The following is a 15,150-nucleotide window of genomic DNA, read 5'->3' on the forward strand; positions in this document are numbered from 1 at the left end:
ATACATTCCATTAGTTGAAAACACCCCAGAAACATAAAAACAAGCCTCGACTCCGGCCGACCCGAACGACCGACAAGTGGCCGATTTGGTCCGTATTCTACTGCAAATTAATGGATAATGCTTAATTTTCGGAAAGCAAAAGAGACTAGCAAAGCGGCAAAAAAAGTATTCATCAAATATATGATACCGAGTCAAGCGAACAAACAAACACACGAACACGCACACACACACAGTCGTGTGAACATCGAAATGAAACCCTAGAATTTCCGTAAATGCACTCAATTAGTGTGTGCTCTATGAATGACGATGCCAAATAAAAGTAGGTAGGTACAGAAACAACCCACATCATGGCAACATACTGAACACTGACTGGATACATACATTCGAATATGGCATAGCCAACAGTGCCAACCCAACATGATGATCCTAGAGAGGAGGGAAAAAGGGAGGAAGATACATCATCCATCCGAGACCGAACGCCCGACGACTTTGATCGCACTCATGATGAGTGTCGGAAAACCAACACGTTCGGGTTGTAAACGCGATGAATAAAGCGAAAATTGTGGAATCCCCCTTTCGATCGGTGTTTTCCACTGCTGGCATCAAGCGGCGGCTTCGTCGAGGCACCCCTTCTGGGTTGGTTGACACATGTGTTTTATGGGTGTTTTTTTTGTTCCGGAACCCATCGTAATCTCTACCTACCTACATACTCTCTCTACCGCAACTGTCTCTCTCTAAAAAAAAACTGGTCGGAGAGAGCTTGGTCCCCAAAGAGAGAGCAGTAACATCGGTACCGAACCGAGAGGCCTGAACCCCAACAAGCTGTGGTGTCCGAGCGGTTAAGGAGATGGACTTGAAATCCATTGGGTTCTACCCGCACAGGTTCGAATCCTGTCTACAGCGAATATTTTTTTGATGAATGTTGAACGAAAATTAAATTGGTTAACGTATTATTGATTTGATTTGCTGTAATTCGGCTAAATCGTATAAACAAACCGTGGAGAATAAAACTGATTACTTGGAACAAACGAAAAAGATAAAACGGAAGAGGTAAACCAAGTAAAATGGATATTTGAAGGAAAATACGTGAAATAATCGTATCGTATAATTACTATAGGTGTAGTAAAAGTGAAGAAATTATTAATGAAACAAAAAATATGCACTAAAATCTTACAATGTATATGAACATCTGCGTCTGAGGCACCGGCAATATTTACTTGAAATAAAGTTTAGCACCTATTCCCTTTGTTTGAGACGTAAAAGTTTGCAGCTATCAAAGTCAGCAATAAAGAACGACGAAAGGCGAGTGTTTGAAGCACAACAAATTAGTCGTAAATGAACTGAGTAAAGTGGCAAAACACCCCCACCCAACTGACCCAACTGTGGCAAGTTTTCCTCATACCCATCTACTTCCTACATATTTACCTACCTATGAGACAGCCGACTTGTAAGTTTTGTCGTAAATTTGGTGGGATTTTCATTAGCAGAGTTTTAACAGTTTCGAGATCGATAGAGACGGTGATATGAGTAGAGAGGAAAAAACTATGAAATGTTATGAACTGCATTCTACAAAAAATAGATTATTAATTTAGGCATAGGTACATTCATTAACTTGCAGAGCTCCGTTTCCATTACTGTAACTATATTTCAACTTGGAAATCTTTATTATAGCTAATAACTTAAATATACTTGTCATTGTTATGGTAAGCAAACAAAAAGTGTTGGTATGAAACTTCATTAATTTGGAAGAAAATGGATAACACTAGTACCATGTCGATCGTATAGTATGTTCTTCTTTCAAATTTCTCAGCTCTACAAAATTCACTTTTTTCGCGATGCTTAATTAAACTATTTGCTCTGAATCCAAATAGAAACAAAATCGAGTAAAACATTGCTGAAAAATTGTTGAACAAGTACATACATATGTTTGTGTATTATCCCCAGGGTGACCAGCGAGTTTCCGTTTTCAAATTCCCGGTTTTTTCCCGGTTTCCCCGATTGAAATTTTATGGTTTTCCCTGTTTCAAAATGCGTAAATAAATATGTTTATCAGAGTTATTGACCAAAAATGAAAATATATTTATGCAAGTTGAATGTTGTAATGTGAGAGGACGTGGTTTTTGTTTAGTTGAAACTAAAAATTCAAAGGATACTAAGAATACGGTGATGGTAATAAGGTAAGAAAATTACTCTAGTTGTCCTAACCTTAACCGAAAAATGTTACCTTCTTTTCGGTCTTTCACACTATCTTCGCTTATTATAAGGGAAAATGCTTTATTTTTATTATTTGCATGAGATAATTTATACACTGCCGGCCAAAATTTTGGGATCACCCCCTCAAAAACATGAAAAACTTGATCAACCATATCTCAGCCATCTTATGAAATATTGGAATTCTGAAATTTGATCCATCCCACCCTGAGATGATCGGGTTTGAATTTTACGTTCAGCTAAATTTAAGCTAAATTTGAGTCATATAAACTTAATATTAACTTTTTCCAAAAAACTTACAAAGAAGGTTGGGCTCACGATCTTTTGAATGAGATCAAAAGAATTCCAATATGTCATAAGATGGCTGAGCTATGGCTGATAAAATTTTTTATGTTTTTGAGAAGGCAGTGTAGTTTTTACATGATGCCATGTATATAATACTTTTAAAATTGTAAGTTGAAACATGAAATTTTACTATTGAAATCTTGCTTCTGACTTCTGAAATTTGAAAAATGGTCATGCGCGATGAATTTCGTAGTATTGAATATCCGATCCATAAATCAACTCAATCCCAAGTTTAGATTCATTATTCAAATTTTAATTTCTGAAGTTTATTTTGTTTTCGGAAAAGGATTTCAAGTTTTATTTCGATGCTTGGTGCTGATTGATAATCAATTTTTTTTCTAAAATTTCTAAAACAGATTCTGATGAACCTTATTCATGCTAATTTCGGTTCTACTGAATCATGTTTTTATTCGATACCTTTAAAATAAAACTTTTGAATGCGCTGAGTTCTAGATGCCTGAATCTATTTACCAAAATTCTGGTACATTAATCTAAAATCTAAGTCTGAATTTTGCATGCATTTTTTTTATTCGATTTTTCAATTGGTTTAAGTTAAAAGTGTATACAAGAATCACACAAACACTTGATATCTTGTTACACATTCTGCCTTCTGTGCGTTCATCAATCAACCAAATAAAATGGTGGCATCTTATTTTATTATTTTGTTTCCGGCATTTTTCCCGCATGGAACAATTCCCGATTCTCAAAAGTTAAAATTGAGCTAAATAAGAAGAAAATATTTTCGAAACCGAATAAGATAAGTACTACGAGGTTATGTGGTTTGTCAGAAATTTGATGCTTGATTTTTGAACTTTTGTTTTGATAGTTTTGACAATTTGTAGTGTGTGTCAGTACACGTTACACAAACAAAGAATTTTTTTTTTAGATTTTTGTTTTTAAATATTAAACAAATGAAAACTCGAAACTTTATGAAGGTTGTGTGATTCTTGTATACAATTTTCACTCAAACCAGTAGTATTTCAAATAAGTAAGGTCACGTAAAAAAATTCTCATTGTTCAATTTATTTGAAAGCAACCTTTGATCATAGGATCTTTGTGAAAAAATAGCTGACCGAGTTAGGATGAATAACTGAATTAATATCTCTTGTTAAACGTTCTAAACATTCAATTTTTTTTGCACCATATTAACTCGATATTTATGTCGGACTCTTCAAAATAAGTCCCCCAGTTTACATGTGTTAGTTAGATTACTTTTTTCCAAGTTTCGTTTCAGCATAGCGTGTTTTTTTTTTTCTGAAAAAAATGAGCTCCTGATGCAGATTCAAACATTATCAATTCTGGACTTATGCGTTATAACTCCAGTTATGAGGTACAGTACCGTTCATAATTGTATAGAAATTGGAAGCAAGCGCTCTGTCACTTCGACTTTGAACTTCCATTACTTTTTACTCTGATGATATTTTTTGATCAAATTTTTTGCGTTAGATAGATCAACTATCCCACCCACTGTTATACCACAAAATTTGAATTTTCTGGGGTTTGTGTGGCCTGAGAGAGAGTTATTCTACGAAAATCGGATTTTTTGGACTTTTCTCATTCAAACTGCAATATCTCTGAGACTACGCTACATTTTTTATTGAAATCTTGCAGAGTGATTGTTGAAATATAAAGCTAGCATGTCTGAAGTTTTCGAAAAGTTCTATCGATGAGATCAAAAGTTACGAGAGGTGCAATATTTCAGGCATGGATCTAGAAATGCGATTTCTATAGAATTTTGGACGAATGTTTTCATAGGAAAATCATATTCTCTGTTTAACAATCAATAAATTTATTTCAACCGAAAAATCACAACAATATCGCGAGATTCTGATTTCAAAACACAAATGGATCATTTATTCCATTTTTTCTTTTCTTCGTTGCTTTTGCCAGACATTTTTTGTCTGATTGGTGGAGGAAACGATATTGTTCTCATGAATCGTCCAAAATTCTATAGAAAGCGCATTTCAAGGTTCATGCCTGAAATATTGCACCTTGCATAACTTTTGATTTCATCGATAGAACTTTTAGAAAACTTCAGACATGCTAGCTTTATATTTCAACAATCACTGTACAAAATTTCAATAAAAAAATGTAGCGTAGTTCCAGAGATATTGCAGTTTGAATGAGAAAAGTCCAAAAAGTCCGATTTTTGTAGAATAACTGTTTCTCAGGCCACACAAACTCCAGAAAGCTCAAATTGTGTGTTATAACAGTGTGCTAGTTGATCTATCTAACGCAAAAAATTTGATCAAAAAGTATCATCAGAGTTAAAAGTTATGGAAGTACAAAGTACAAAGTATGAACGGTACTGTAGATGTTAAGCTTAAATCTTAGTTTTCGAGATGTGGATTCAATCGAAAACTGTCTGATTTCAACGTATGAATTCACATCACAGCTTTGAAGTCGCAGCATTTAGATATTGTTTTCAAATTCCTTTCACCTATTACTCCATTTAGGTTTAAAGTCAATTTTTCTAGATAATCGTATAGAAAGTATACAACGGTAAAAAATCTTTAAATAATTGCGCTGAGATCCAAAATCTATTTTTTATGAAATTTCCGTTTTTTTCCAAATGGTTCAGAATAATAAAATAAACGACTATGGATAGGTGGATAAGTGAAGGTTCTGAGAAAATGTTTCGTCATTATGAAATGAATGAATTTTAGGATTTGATAGGTTCATATATGGGAAAAAATAATCCATAAATAATTTTCCCGGTTTTGATGTGAAATTTCAGATTTTTTTTTCCGGTCCCATTTTCAATTCCCGGTTCGTTGGCCACCCTGAAACCCTCATCCGTCTAAAGAAATTTTAACCCGTACAGTACCTAAAGTGTCAATTTCACACTCCTGACTAACATCAATATATTTCTCTTGTTTCTCAACCGATTTTACAATACTTTTAGTATATGAAACCTCGTAATGTAATGTAACTCAAATATGTTTCTTAGACAATATACATACAGCTAAAAACTTGAATTTTCCGTTATTCAAAGTCTTTAAAATACCAAAAAATCTGCTGTAAAAAAAAGACTGTAGATCAGCTACGAAATGCTCAAAACAAATTTCACTCAGTGTTCAAGTGGTTCTAAAGTGGTGTAAAAACGTACTTTTAAATCAATGAACCGACCAAATTTTGAAAAGAAGATTGGAAAATTGACGTCATTCGGCAAATTTTTGTATTTTTAGATTGTCAAAATATGAAACCCCTTATTTTTGTCGAATTTTCAAATGTAGCTGTTTTTCAAACTTTTTGTCAATTTGCAATTTTTCCGATTTTCCAAGACTTAAATTCAAATTTGCACTGGATTTTAATTAACGGATTTATATTAACGCAAGATTTCTGCAATAAATTTATATTCACCAGAAAGCCAATTTCAAACCGATTGTAGTCGTGCAGTAACATAACTGCTGAGATACTTTACAACAAAGAGAAGCCGACTAACTTTCCACCGTTAAAAACGGTTCAAAATTTTTTTGTGAGTTATGGACTGTTTTAGAATGGAAAAAAATACATCACATGGCGAATATCTGTAAATCTCCGGGCAAATTTTCAGATAGTAAAAAAAAACTTCAACTCAAGGTCATTTTATTTTGATCGAATTTTTGACAATCAACACAACAATGCAGGAAATTCCTATAAGCTAAGCTTTCAAGATAGCCTGATTATTCGGGCTTTATATTAACTCGATTTTTGCGCGAAAAAAAGAGTTTTTTGGAGCAAGTTTATCAAAATAATCATGAACGGTTTTTGGAAGCCGAAATTACGATTTAGAATATGCTGATGTGTTTGGTTGAAAAAAAAATATTTCATGTTTTTATCTTGATTTTTATTGAATAATTCCGTGGTTTTGACCCAATTTACCAGCATATTGCCCCGATTTCGGATTGACAACTTTGAAATCAAATGCCCGAATTTTTCCTGGTTTTTAGATAAAATTGCACGGATTTGTCCGGCACGTGCTGAAAAAAAATATGGAAACCTTATTTTACAATAATGGGAGTCAAATCTAGGTTCACTAAGCCAAATAAAAATTGCACATTTTTGGTGTGGAAATTTCTATAATCGCATTTTTTTTATTTGGAAAACATTTTCATTAATTGTTGAATTAAAATTATTAATAATCCAATAAATTTTAATAAAAAGAACTGACTGATGTAACTGTTTAAAAAAAATTGTTGTTTGGCATCAAGACTGTGGGATTTTGCCGGGTTTCTGAGGCTCTTTAACATGTTTGCAGCTGAAGAACTGATCCAAACTTTCAATGATCACAGTAGACACATCTGCCAAAGATAGCCCCAAGATTTTAGATAGGATTAAGATTTGGATTAGGACTTGACCACTTCGGATTTTTTTTTCTTTCTCTCAGAAAACCCTTGTAGTGTCTTCTTTTGTGCATGAATAACGAAATTATTTCGATGAAAAATACAGTTGAAGAGAATTCCCGAAGCCAATAAAAAGTGCTAAATTACTAAAAATTTACCCAATCTTAATTGGAAAAATGGATCAGATTGAGCAATGATACATGTACCTTGATATATGGCCTAGACTTAATTTTTTTTTCTAAAAACTGGTGAATACATTGAATTTGATAAAAAATGTTTTCCGTACGAAAACTTAGTGTAAAAGTGAAGAACGACAAAGAATCTATAAAAGCAAACACAGGGTGGCCAGTGAGTTTCCATTTTTAAATTCCCGGTTTTCCCGATTAAGATTTAATGGTCTTTCCAGTTCTAAAATACATTAATGAATTTGTTTATCAGATTTTTAAACCAAAAAAGCAGCCATTTTATAAAAGTTGCACCTAAATTTTTCAATAATTGAATTTAAGGGGAAATCCTTACTGTTAACATGGCATCATATTAAGCCATGTAAAACTTTTACTTCTCTCATGCTGAATTTTACTTGTGAGCTCTGGCTTCTGAATTTTGTAATTTTTAATATGTTTCAAAAATTTCGGATTGAATAATTGATGTGTGAATCAAAACTTTAATTTGAGTTTGAATTCATAATTCAAATTTTAAATTTAATTTATGATGCTTAGCTGCGGAGTCACATATCAAGTTTGATGCTGCTGATTGCTACTGATTGGTGTTTTAATTTTTCCTTTACAATTCTGAGAACAGATTACTAAGCATTATAAAATGTTGTTTCGATATCTAACCTTAAAAATTAACTAGGTTTTTTGGTTGGAAAACTTTTTTTTTTTAATATGTTTTAAGAACTTGAGTGTTTAGTGCAGTATATTGAATTTGGCTATTTATCCAAATTTCCAGTGCGACCATGAAAATGTATATTTCTATTTGATATCTTAATCCAAATTTTGAAAATTATTTTTAGGTGAAATTTGATTTTAAATTCTGATTTGGAGGATAAATGAATAAAAGTCCGAATTTTCTTAAGTGATTTCATAATTAAATCATATGATCTGCGATTTTCAACATTTTTTTATCTTATAAAAAAAATTGTAGGCAACTAGTAAAAGCGCGGAATGTATACTAAAATCATTTGAAAACTTGGTATCTTCTTTCACCATAACTTTGTACCTATTGAATACTGCGATTTTTTATAAAAGTACCATGAACACAATTCAAAACAGCCAAAAACAAGTAAAGTAGCGTAAAAAATTATCATTGTTAAAATAATTTAAAAACAACATTTGATAATAAGACCTTTGTAAAATTTTACTTTTCAAGAAAATTGGTTCATTTACAGGTGTCTAAGGACTAAATTAATACTAAATTCATATCAATCTTTTTCCGTTCTATTGACATTTCATCTTTATTTGTTCAAACGAATTCATTCGGTTGTTTTGGTTAGACTCCACAAAAGTATTCCCCCATTCCAAATACGTTTGTTACGTGGCTACTCATTTTTTCAAATTTCGATTCAGCACAACCTTTTTTAATAAAAAAAATGAAGATTCGAACATCATAGTTTTCGGGATGTAAATTAAGTCAAAAGACTATCTTATTTCAACGTATGAATTTTAATTGTTTTCACTTATTTTTGGCTCCCTTCCTTAGTAACACAACACAAGTGAAGTGAATACCTGGCACACAAGAATGACTTAAATGCCTCAATAAAATTATTTGTAAAATAATAAAATAAATAATCTCTTCATCAATATTTTATGTCTTTTTTTTCAGAGATTAGTAAAGAAAGTGAACTTTGCTATAAAATATAAAATTCTTCTATCCACCATACGACATTCACTTAACGAATTCAAGCTTCGCAATTATCAAAAGATAATTAATTTCAATGATTTTTTTTTTTCATATTGAACAATATCCTTAAGCTTAAAAATAGATTATGCTCGAGATATTTTTCTATGAAATTTCGTTCATTTAAAACACATACATATGAGGCCCTTGGAGCCAAAGGGGTATAAGTGACAAAATGGAAAAAATCGAGATAACCATCTAGAACGAATCCTTGACTGTCAATCATCATCATATGCTATTTTAATCATAATTTTATTTCACTATTTTGTTATGTTTAGATCTCGTTGAAAAAATCGTGCTAACTGAAATTTCCTTTTTGTTTGGAGCCAAAGGGGTATAAGTGCTGCACTTATACCCCTTTTCCTCCAAAGTCCATTAAACTGATGTACTTATACCCCTTTGCCACCAACCCTAACTTGATTTAGTGATAATTCTAGTAGAAAAAAAATTAATATATTTAATTATTTTTTCTATTTCAATAACAAATTAGCGGATCACAAATTCCTGATTTCTGGATATATGAAGTGTGTCACGGATTAAAGGCTTATAAAGTATAAAAAAATGTATTTGTACGAGATAATTGGGTTAATATTGAAGCGCCTATCGTTAATTTACTGTAAAAAACCAACTCAGAGTGACCGCAAGTCCCATTCCAATACCCAATTGATTAGGCAAAGACGTACAAAACACGTGGTGATTGGAATTAAGTGGAAAATACCTTTCACGAATTATTATAAATTAATCTTGATGAAAAAACGTTGTTTGGAGAGATTTAGTAGAAGTTGCCAAGACCAGGTCGATCTTCAGCCATAAAATCTCTTAACCTACTGTACCAGAGTATATTTCTCATCAAAACAACAAAAAATATATTTATACGAAAACTATTTGACTCTTGTAGCAATGAATATTTATGGTTTCTTACCCATATCAATAAGATCAAAAAACCTGGATGTGAAAATTTGTTGGTGGCAAAGGGGTATAAGTGAATTTATTTGGTGGCAAAGGGATATAAGTGCATGTGTTTGGAGCCAAAGGGGTATAAGTACCAAATTTAAAAAATATGTATCGCCTCAATAAACGTCAAATAAACGTTGTTTTTTGGGAAAATGTTGTAAAATGCTTTGTTTTTATTTAGAAATATCATTCACATGAAAAAAAATCATAAAAAATATCTATGGAATTTACTGGAACACAACGAAGTTCAAGTGCTTTTTTCTCGAAATCAGGTTTTATGCCCTTGTACCCCTTTGGCTCTAAGGGCCTCATATAAAAAATTTTGAGCAGGACCTGGAACAACTCAGAGCCCTAAAATGTATGCGCAGAGCTCAAAAAACCCTATTTTTAAGAAATTTCTAACTCTTCCCCGCATTATACTCATGGAATTAAAATTCTGATTTTTTTTTGTTATTCTCATCCTGAAATAAACGACTATGGGTGAAAAAATTTTGAAAAATATTTTCATCATGATGAAATGAATGAACTTTAGGGTTCAATAAGTTTTTGTATAAGTTTTGTATAAGAAAAACAACCTTTAACGAATTTTCCCGGTTCCGATTCAAAATTCTCGGTTTTTTCCCGGTTTTCCCGGTGCCATTTTCAATTCCCGGTTTTTTCCCGGTTTTCCCGGTTCGCTGGCCACCCTGCAAACAGTTGAAAGTAGCAGAACCATCGGCAAATAAATGACATATTTCGAAGCAAATTTTTGCAGTAAGAATCAGTCAAGTTTGTCTGTTAAAGTACTTAGTTTTTGAGTCTTGCTTTTTTAATTTTCGAGGCATTAGATAGAAATGTTTTGCAATATTACTACCTAAAAATTATAGATAAGGTTAAAAGTTACCGACAATCCACTTGAAAACGAAACCAATCAATGCATGCAATAATTTATTCCAATATATATTTTTCCTAATTATATAACTACCACTTTGATATTCAAATCCATGAAAGCAGATCGGAAAAGCAAACAAAAAATCGGAAGGCTTTAACAGATAATCAGAGGCATTTCTAAGTTCGTTAGTGACATGATTATTTTTTCGTTTGAAGCAAAGATAGAATTGTATGATGGATATACTCAGTATATTATTTTTTGAAAAATTTAATTATTTCATCAAATTAAGAAAAAGGTTAGTTCTCAACAAAACTGAAGCAAAACACCAATAACAAGTGAAATATTTTTGTTCTTGAATAATGACGGAAATGAGGAAAGTTGAATTAAAAAGACTGGGCGAACGATTCCTAATTTCTTATTGACATGACGCAGCATCAAAGTCTTGGACAAAAAATCTGAATTTTTGACAAAAACAATATCTGACATTTTGTGACACGACCCAAAAAGTTTGTGGCGATGCTTTTGCCAGAAATTTTACAGAAAAATCATGCCAAACATCGAATAAATAGTGTGATTTTACTTGAAAATAAGCAATCCACATTACCAAAGTCATAAATATTTCATGAATCCGTTTTAGAAAGCCTATCCCAGAGGTATCTAAATTAAGTTTAGAAAATCCATGAGATCTGTCAAAAACCTAGAATCAAGAATTTCAATTGTAACTTTGACGAAGTTTGTTGAAAAATTTGTAAAAAAGTGAAAATTTTTAAGAAGAAAAAATCGGGTCTTCGAAGAAAGAATTCAAGTATTTAAAAAACCTCTTTGAAAATGCGCACGAGGTAGTATAAATTTCAATAACACTGAGAAGACAGACATTTCCTAAAATATATTCTTCTCACTATAAGTATCGCTGTGATTTCGCTCCATAGACTTTTAAATTGAAGTGATGACGAATTGTATCATCAGTTCGAACAAAAAAGGGACTTTCCTAGAAAACGGTTCACACGTACAACTCTGAAACGAGGATATCTTAGAAAAATCGGAAATAAGAAGAAAAATCAGTAATTTAGTCCAGATGTTTTTTCATCCATCTATTATGATCAACTGATTTTGTCGAAATCTAATGTATATTACTTATACATTGATAAGATCTAACGTCATATTTAAATTCTGAACGTTAACATTGTATGAACAGAAGGTTAATTAAAGTTTGAATTATGTTAAATGTATTTTTCAGAATGCTGGAACTTTCACTGTTTTCATGAAATTTGGCTTCTAGCGAAATTCATATGTGGCTAGGTTAACTAAACTTTTTTCTGTCGATTTGCATACTTTTTAATGCATGTTGTAATCATTGGATCATAAACTGGTCTTGAATAAATTAAAATACTATTCACGATGCTTATGCTCAGGGTCACCATTTTTCATTCAATCAAATGAAACTTGATGCTGTAGGAAGCTCAGTCTCAAAAAGCTTCACTGACTGTCAAAAGAAAACTTTGGATTTTCATACTACAATGAAAGTCTTTCAGTGATCATTCATTTCAAGAAGACCGACAGCACTCTGGATTGTCAATGCTACCTTCTGTACTGTCAAATGAAAACAAACTTTTTTCAGATGAAACCGTTTTGAGTGATTTTCAAAGTGAATTGAAAATTATCAGTGGCTTGTTCTTCAACTTGCTGAAGTTTGACTTTTATGAAATCCAATTTTCCAATGCTTACTGAGTTTTAAAAACCTATGTAAGCATGTGTATTAATTCGCATTTTTCTTAAAAGTGTACTGTACATTACCAATTTTTATGAACTGTTAAGAAGTGGTTTATTTAGAAATTAAAATATTTATTTCAACAATTATCCTTCGTGCCAAATGCAAAAGGTTATGCGATAAAAATTCGTATGAGTTAAACCACATGAAATTTTTTGTGAAAATAGATATGATTCAAAACTTATGATAAAATTTCAAGAAGGAAAACCAAAAAAATTGAGTTTCACTGTTTTTATTTCTTTTAGTTCCTTTTATTGATAATAAGATTATTCTTTAGGAAAAAAATAGGTGCTATTTCAACATGAAACATACATTAAAAATAAAAAAAATCTCAGTTTCGTGTGAAAATGAAAAACGAAATTTCAAATGAAAATGAACAATCGTACCATGAAAGCCAACCTTGTTTTATTCATCGGAAACATCACCCAGTTTCGAATGAACTTCATTGAGATGAATTTACAGTCAAAAGCTTTTTTCTTTCATTTGACAGCTTTTCGAAAATTGAAACTGAAAAATGGAGACACTGCTTATGCTTATGCTTATGATACTAACACAGCCAGATCTTGTCAGCATCCCGGTGAGTAGCAAAAGTACATTTACTACTCATTTTGACACGGCCGGGCCCACTGTGCAGTATTGGACGCAGAGACAACTGGAACACAGGGGAGGAAGAAACGTGGACAACAGTACCATACGTTTTCTTATTAGAAAATATGATATTCATTCGTTGGGAGCATAGACGCTAAGATACTTCTACGCTCCTTGATGTTCGACCTTGCGAATCTTCTTTCTATGGATGGAAATGAGGTTTTTCTACATAGAAATCCAGAATTCAACAATACAATAATTCAGGAAAAATATCCTTTAAAATTATACCCTGTTCGATTTTTGGATTCTTTGTACCATCAATTCGGGTCATCGACCATGGTTATAGCGCCATTACTCGCTCTTGAAAAGATTTGAAAGAGCAAAGAAATGATTAATATAGCACTGAAATCTTTATGATTTTTTGTCCTTTCTAAAAGACTTCAGTGCCGAAAAATAATAAATTAGTATTCATTTGATATCTCACATTAGTCATTAGGTCACGTTTATTCATTGCATATAAAACAACGTAACTTAATAAAAAAAAAATAGAAATTTATAGAACAATTTAGATTAAAAGAGTGTATCTTTCAAATCGAATAACATATAATTCAAGATAACAGGTAAAATCCTGACCCTGCAAACTTAACACCCTTTGTATGTGATGAGAAGGTCATCGAAATAAAAATAAAAGTATAATAAAAATAATAAAAATTAAAAATAAAATTTAAAAAAGGAACGGGCTCACCAAATTGAACGCGGCACGAGTAACTCAGACTCCATAGTCCGGGAATTTCCAATCACAGCAATCTGGTTTTTGTTGGTATGGGCCTCCCCACACGTGCGGGCAAAAGTAAAAATGAAATAAACCATACTATCCAATTCGGCTCTTTTTGTTAAATTCAATATTCATTTTCACTTTATTGATTTTAAAAGCTTCGGATAAGTTTAAGATACAAGCAGACACCACTTCAGAGAAAGTTCACTATTAATTATTTCTGACTTGGATTTCCGTACCGCAATTTGTTAACACGCTTTTTCGGGTGGCTACTTTCGAAATCATCCACTGCGCAGCACTTGGGCCATACTTTGGTAGGTATAACTTTACACATAGTTTTCTTAATGATTTTCAACATAAAGGAACCGAAATGTCACTCGAAATTTTCAAAAACGTGTTGAACATTTTTTTATTTCAACAAAAAAAAGTTAACTCCAGAACCACTCATTTTCATAAATAAAAACCAGCAAGATTGGAAAAAACCCGAATCGGGGGGTAAACCCTCTGATAGCAATTTTGCTCACATTTCACATCATTCAAACACCGCGCACCGCCGACCTCAAAATGAAATGAATCGCTATAACACACAACGTTGTATGAACAGTACACTAAATAGACACGAAAATCATTAAAATAATATTACAATTATTGAACAGGAATTGCGGAACTCCGAATAAATTAAAATACTATTCACGAGAACCAATACATCAATGGGTTAAAAAAAATAGGTTGCTCCCACACACCCGAAGGCGGGGATAGGCTCCGGCGAGATTCGAACTCACGATCTCCTGTTTACTAGACAGGCGCTTTAACCAACTAAGCCACGGCGCCAGTTGGTAAAAAGGTTGTCTAAGCACTATATCAGCGGAGTTCCTGGTCCGAAGAAGATAAACCAACCAAGAAAAAGCAAATCCAATTACTGCCGGAGTGTTCGAAAAATTGAGAAAGAGCAAGTGAGTAAAACACAGAAAACCCGAATGATGAGGGGAGAATTCAGTAGGTGGAAAACAGGTAAAAAAAATCTTTATTTGCAATGGGAGTGAATAAAGGAAACCAAGCGGTTGCGAACAGTTTCTATCAACAAATTCGAACCACCCGAGGCGGATTCAGTGAATTCTATGAGATAAGTTCTTTTAAATAGTGTAGTTCAAACCAAACAAATACACACTTTACGAACCCCTTCCCTTTTTAAGAAAACGAAAAGCTTCTGCAAGTAAACCACCACTTTCTTCAAAGACATGTTGAAGCGATAACATGAAAAATTTAACGAACCTGTCTCACTCATTTTTGCTTTCTTTGTTACTTTTTAGACAAAGCAAATTTCCCTTTTTTCAGGAGAATAATCTTTCTGTTGCACTTCGGTTCAATAATTTAATTAGGATTTGCAAATCGCCAATTAATCTAACCCGCGTGT

At 32.5% G+C, this 15,150-nt stretch overlaps 2 non-coding genes across 2 annotated transcripts; one reads left to right on the top strand and one right to left on the bottom strand.

Annotated features, from left to right (window-relative positions):
• Positions 1–821: 821 nt before the first annotated feature.
• Positions 822–903, top strand: Trnas-uga (transfer RNA serine (anticodon UGA)). The gene has a single exon. It is a non-coding gene; the product is annotated as a tRNA-Ser (tRNA).
• A 13,590-nt stretch (positions 904–14,493) lies between these two features.
• Trnat-agu (transfer RNA threonine (anticodon AGU)) lies at positions 14,494–14,567 on the bottom strand. The gene has a single exon. It is a non-coding gene; the product is annotated as a tRNA-Thr (tRNA).
• Positions 14,568–15,150: the final 583 nt, after the last annotated feature.

The sequence above is a fragment of the Uranotaenia lowii genome, unplaced genomic scaffold (assembly GCF_029784155.1).
Source record: "Uranotaenia lowii strain MFRU-FL unplaced genomic scaffold, ASM2978415v1 HiC_scaffold_298, whole genome shotgun sequence".
NCBI lineage: Eukaryota > Metazoa > Arthropoda > Insecta > Diptera > Culicidae > Uranotaenia > Uranotaenia lowii.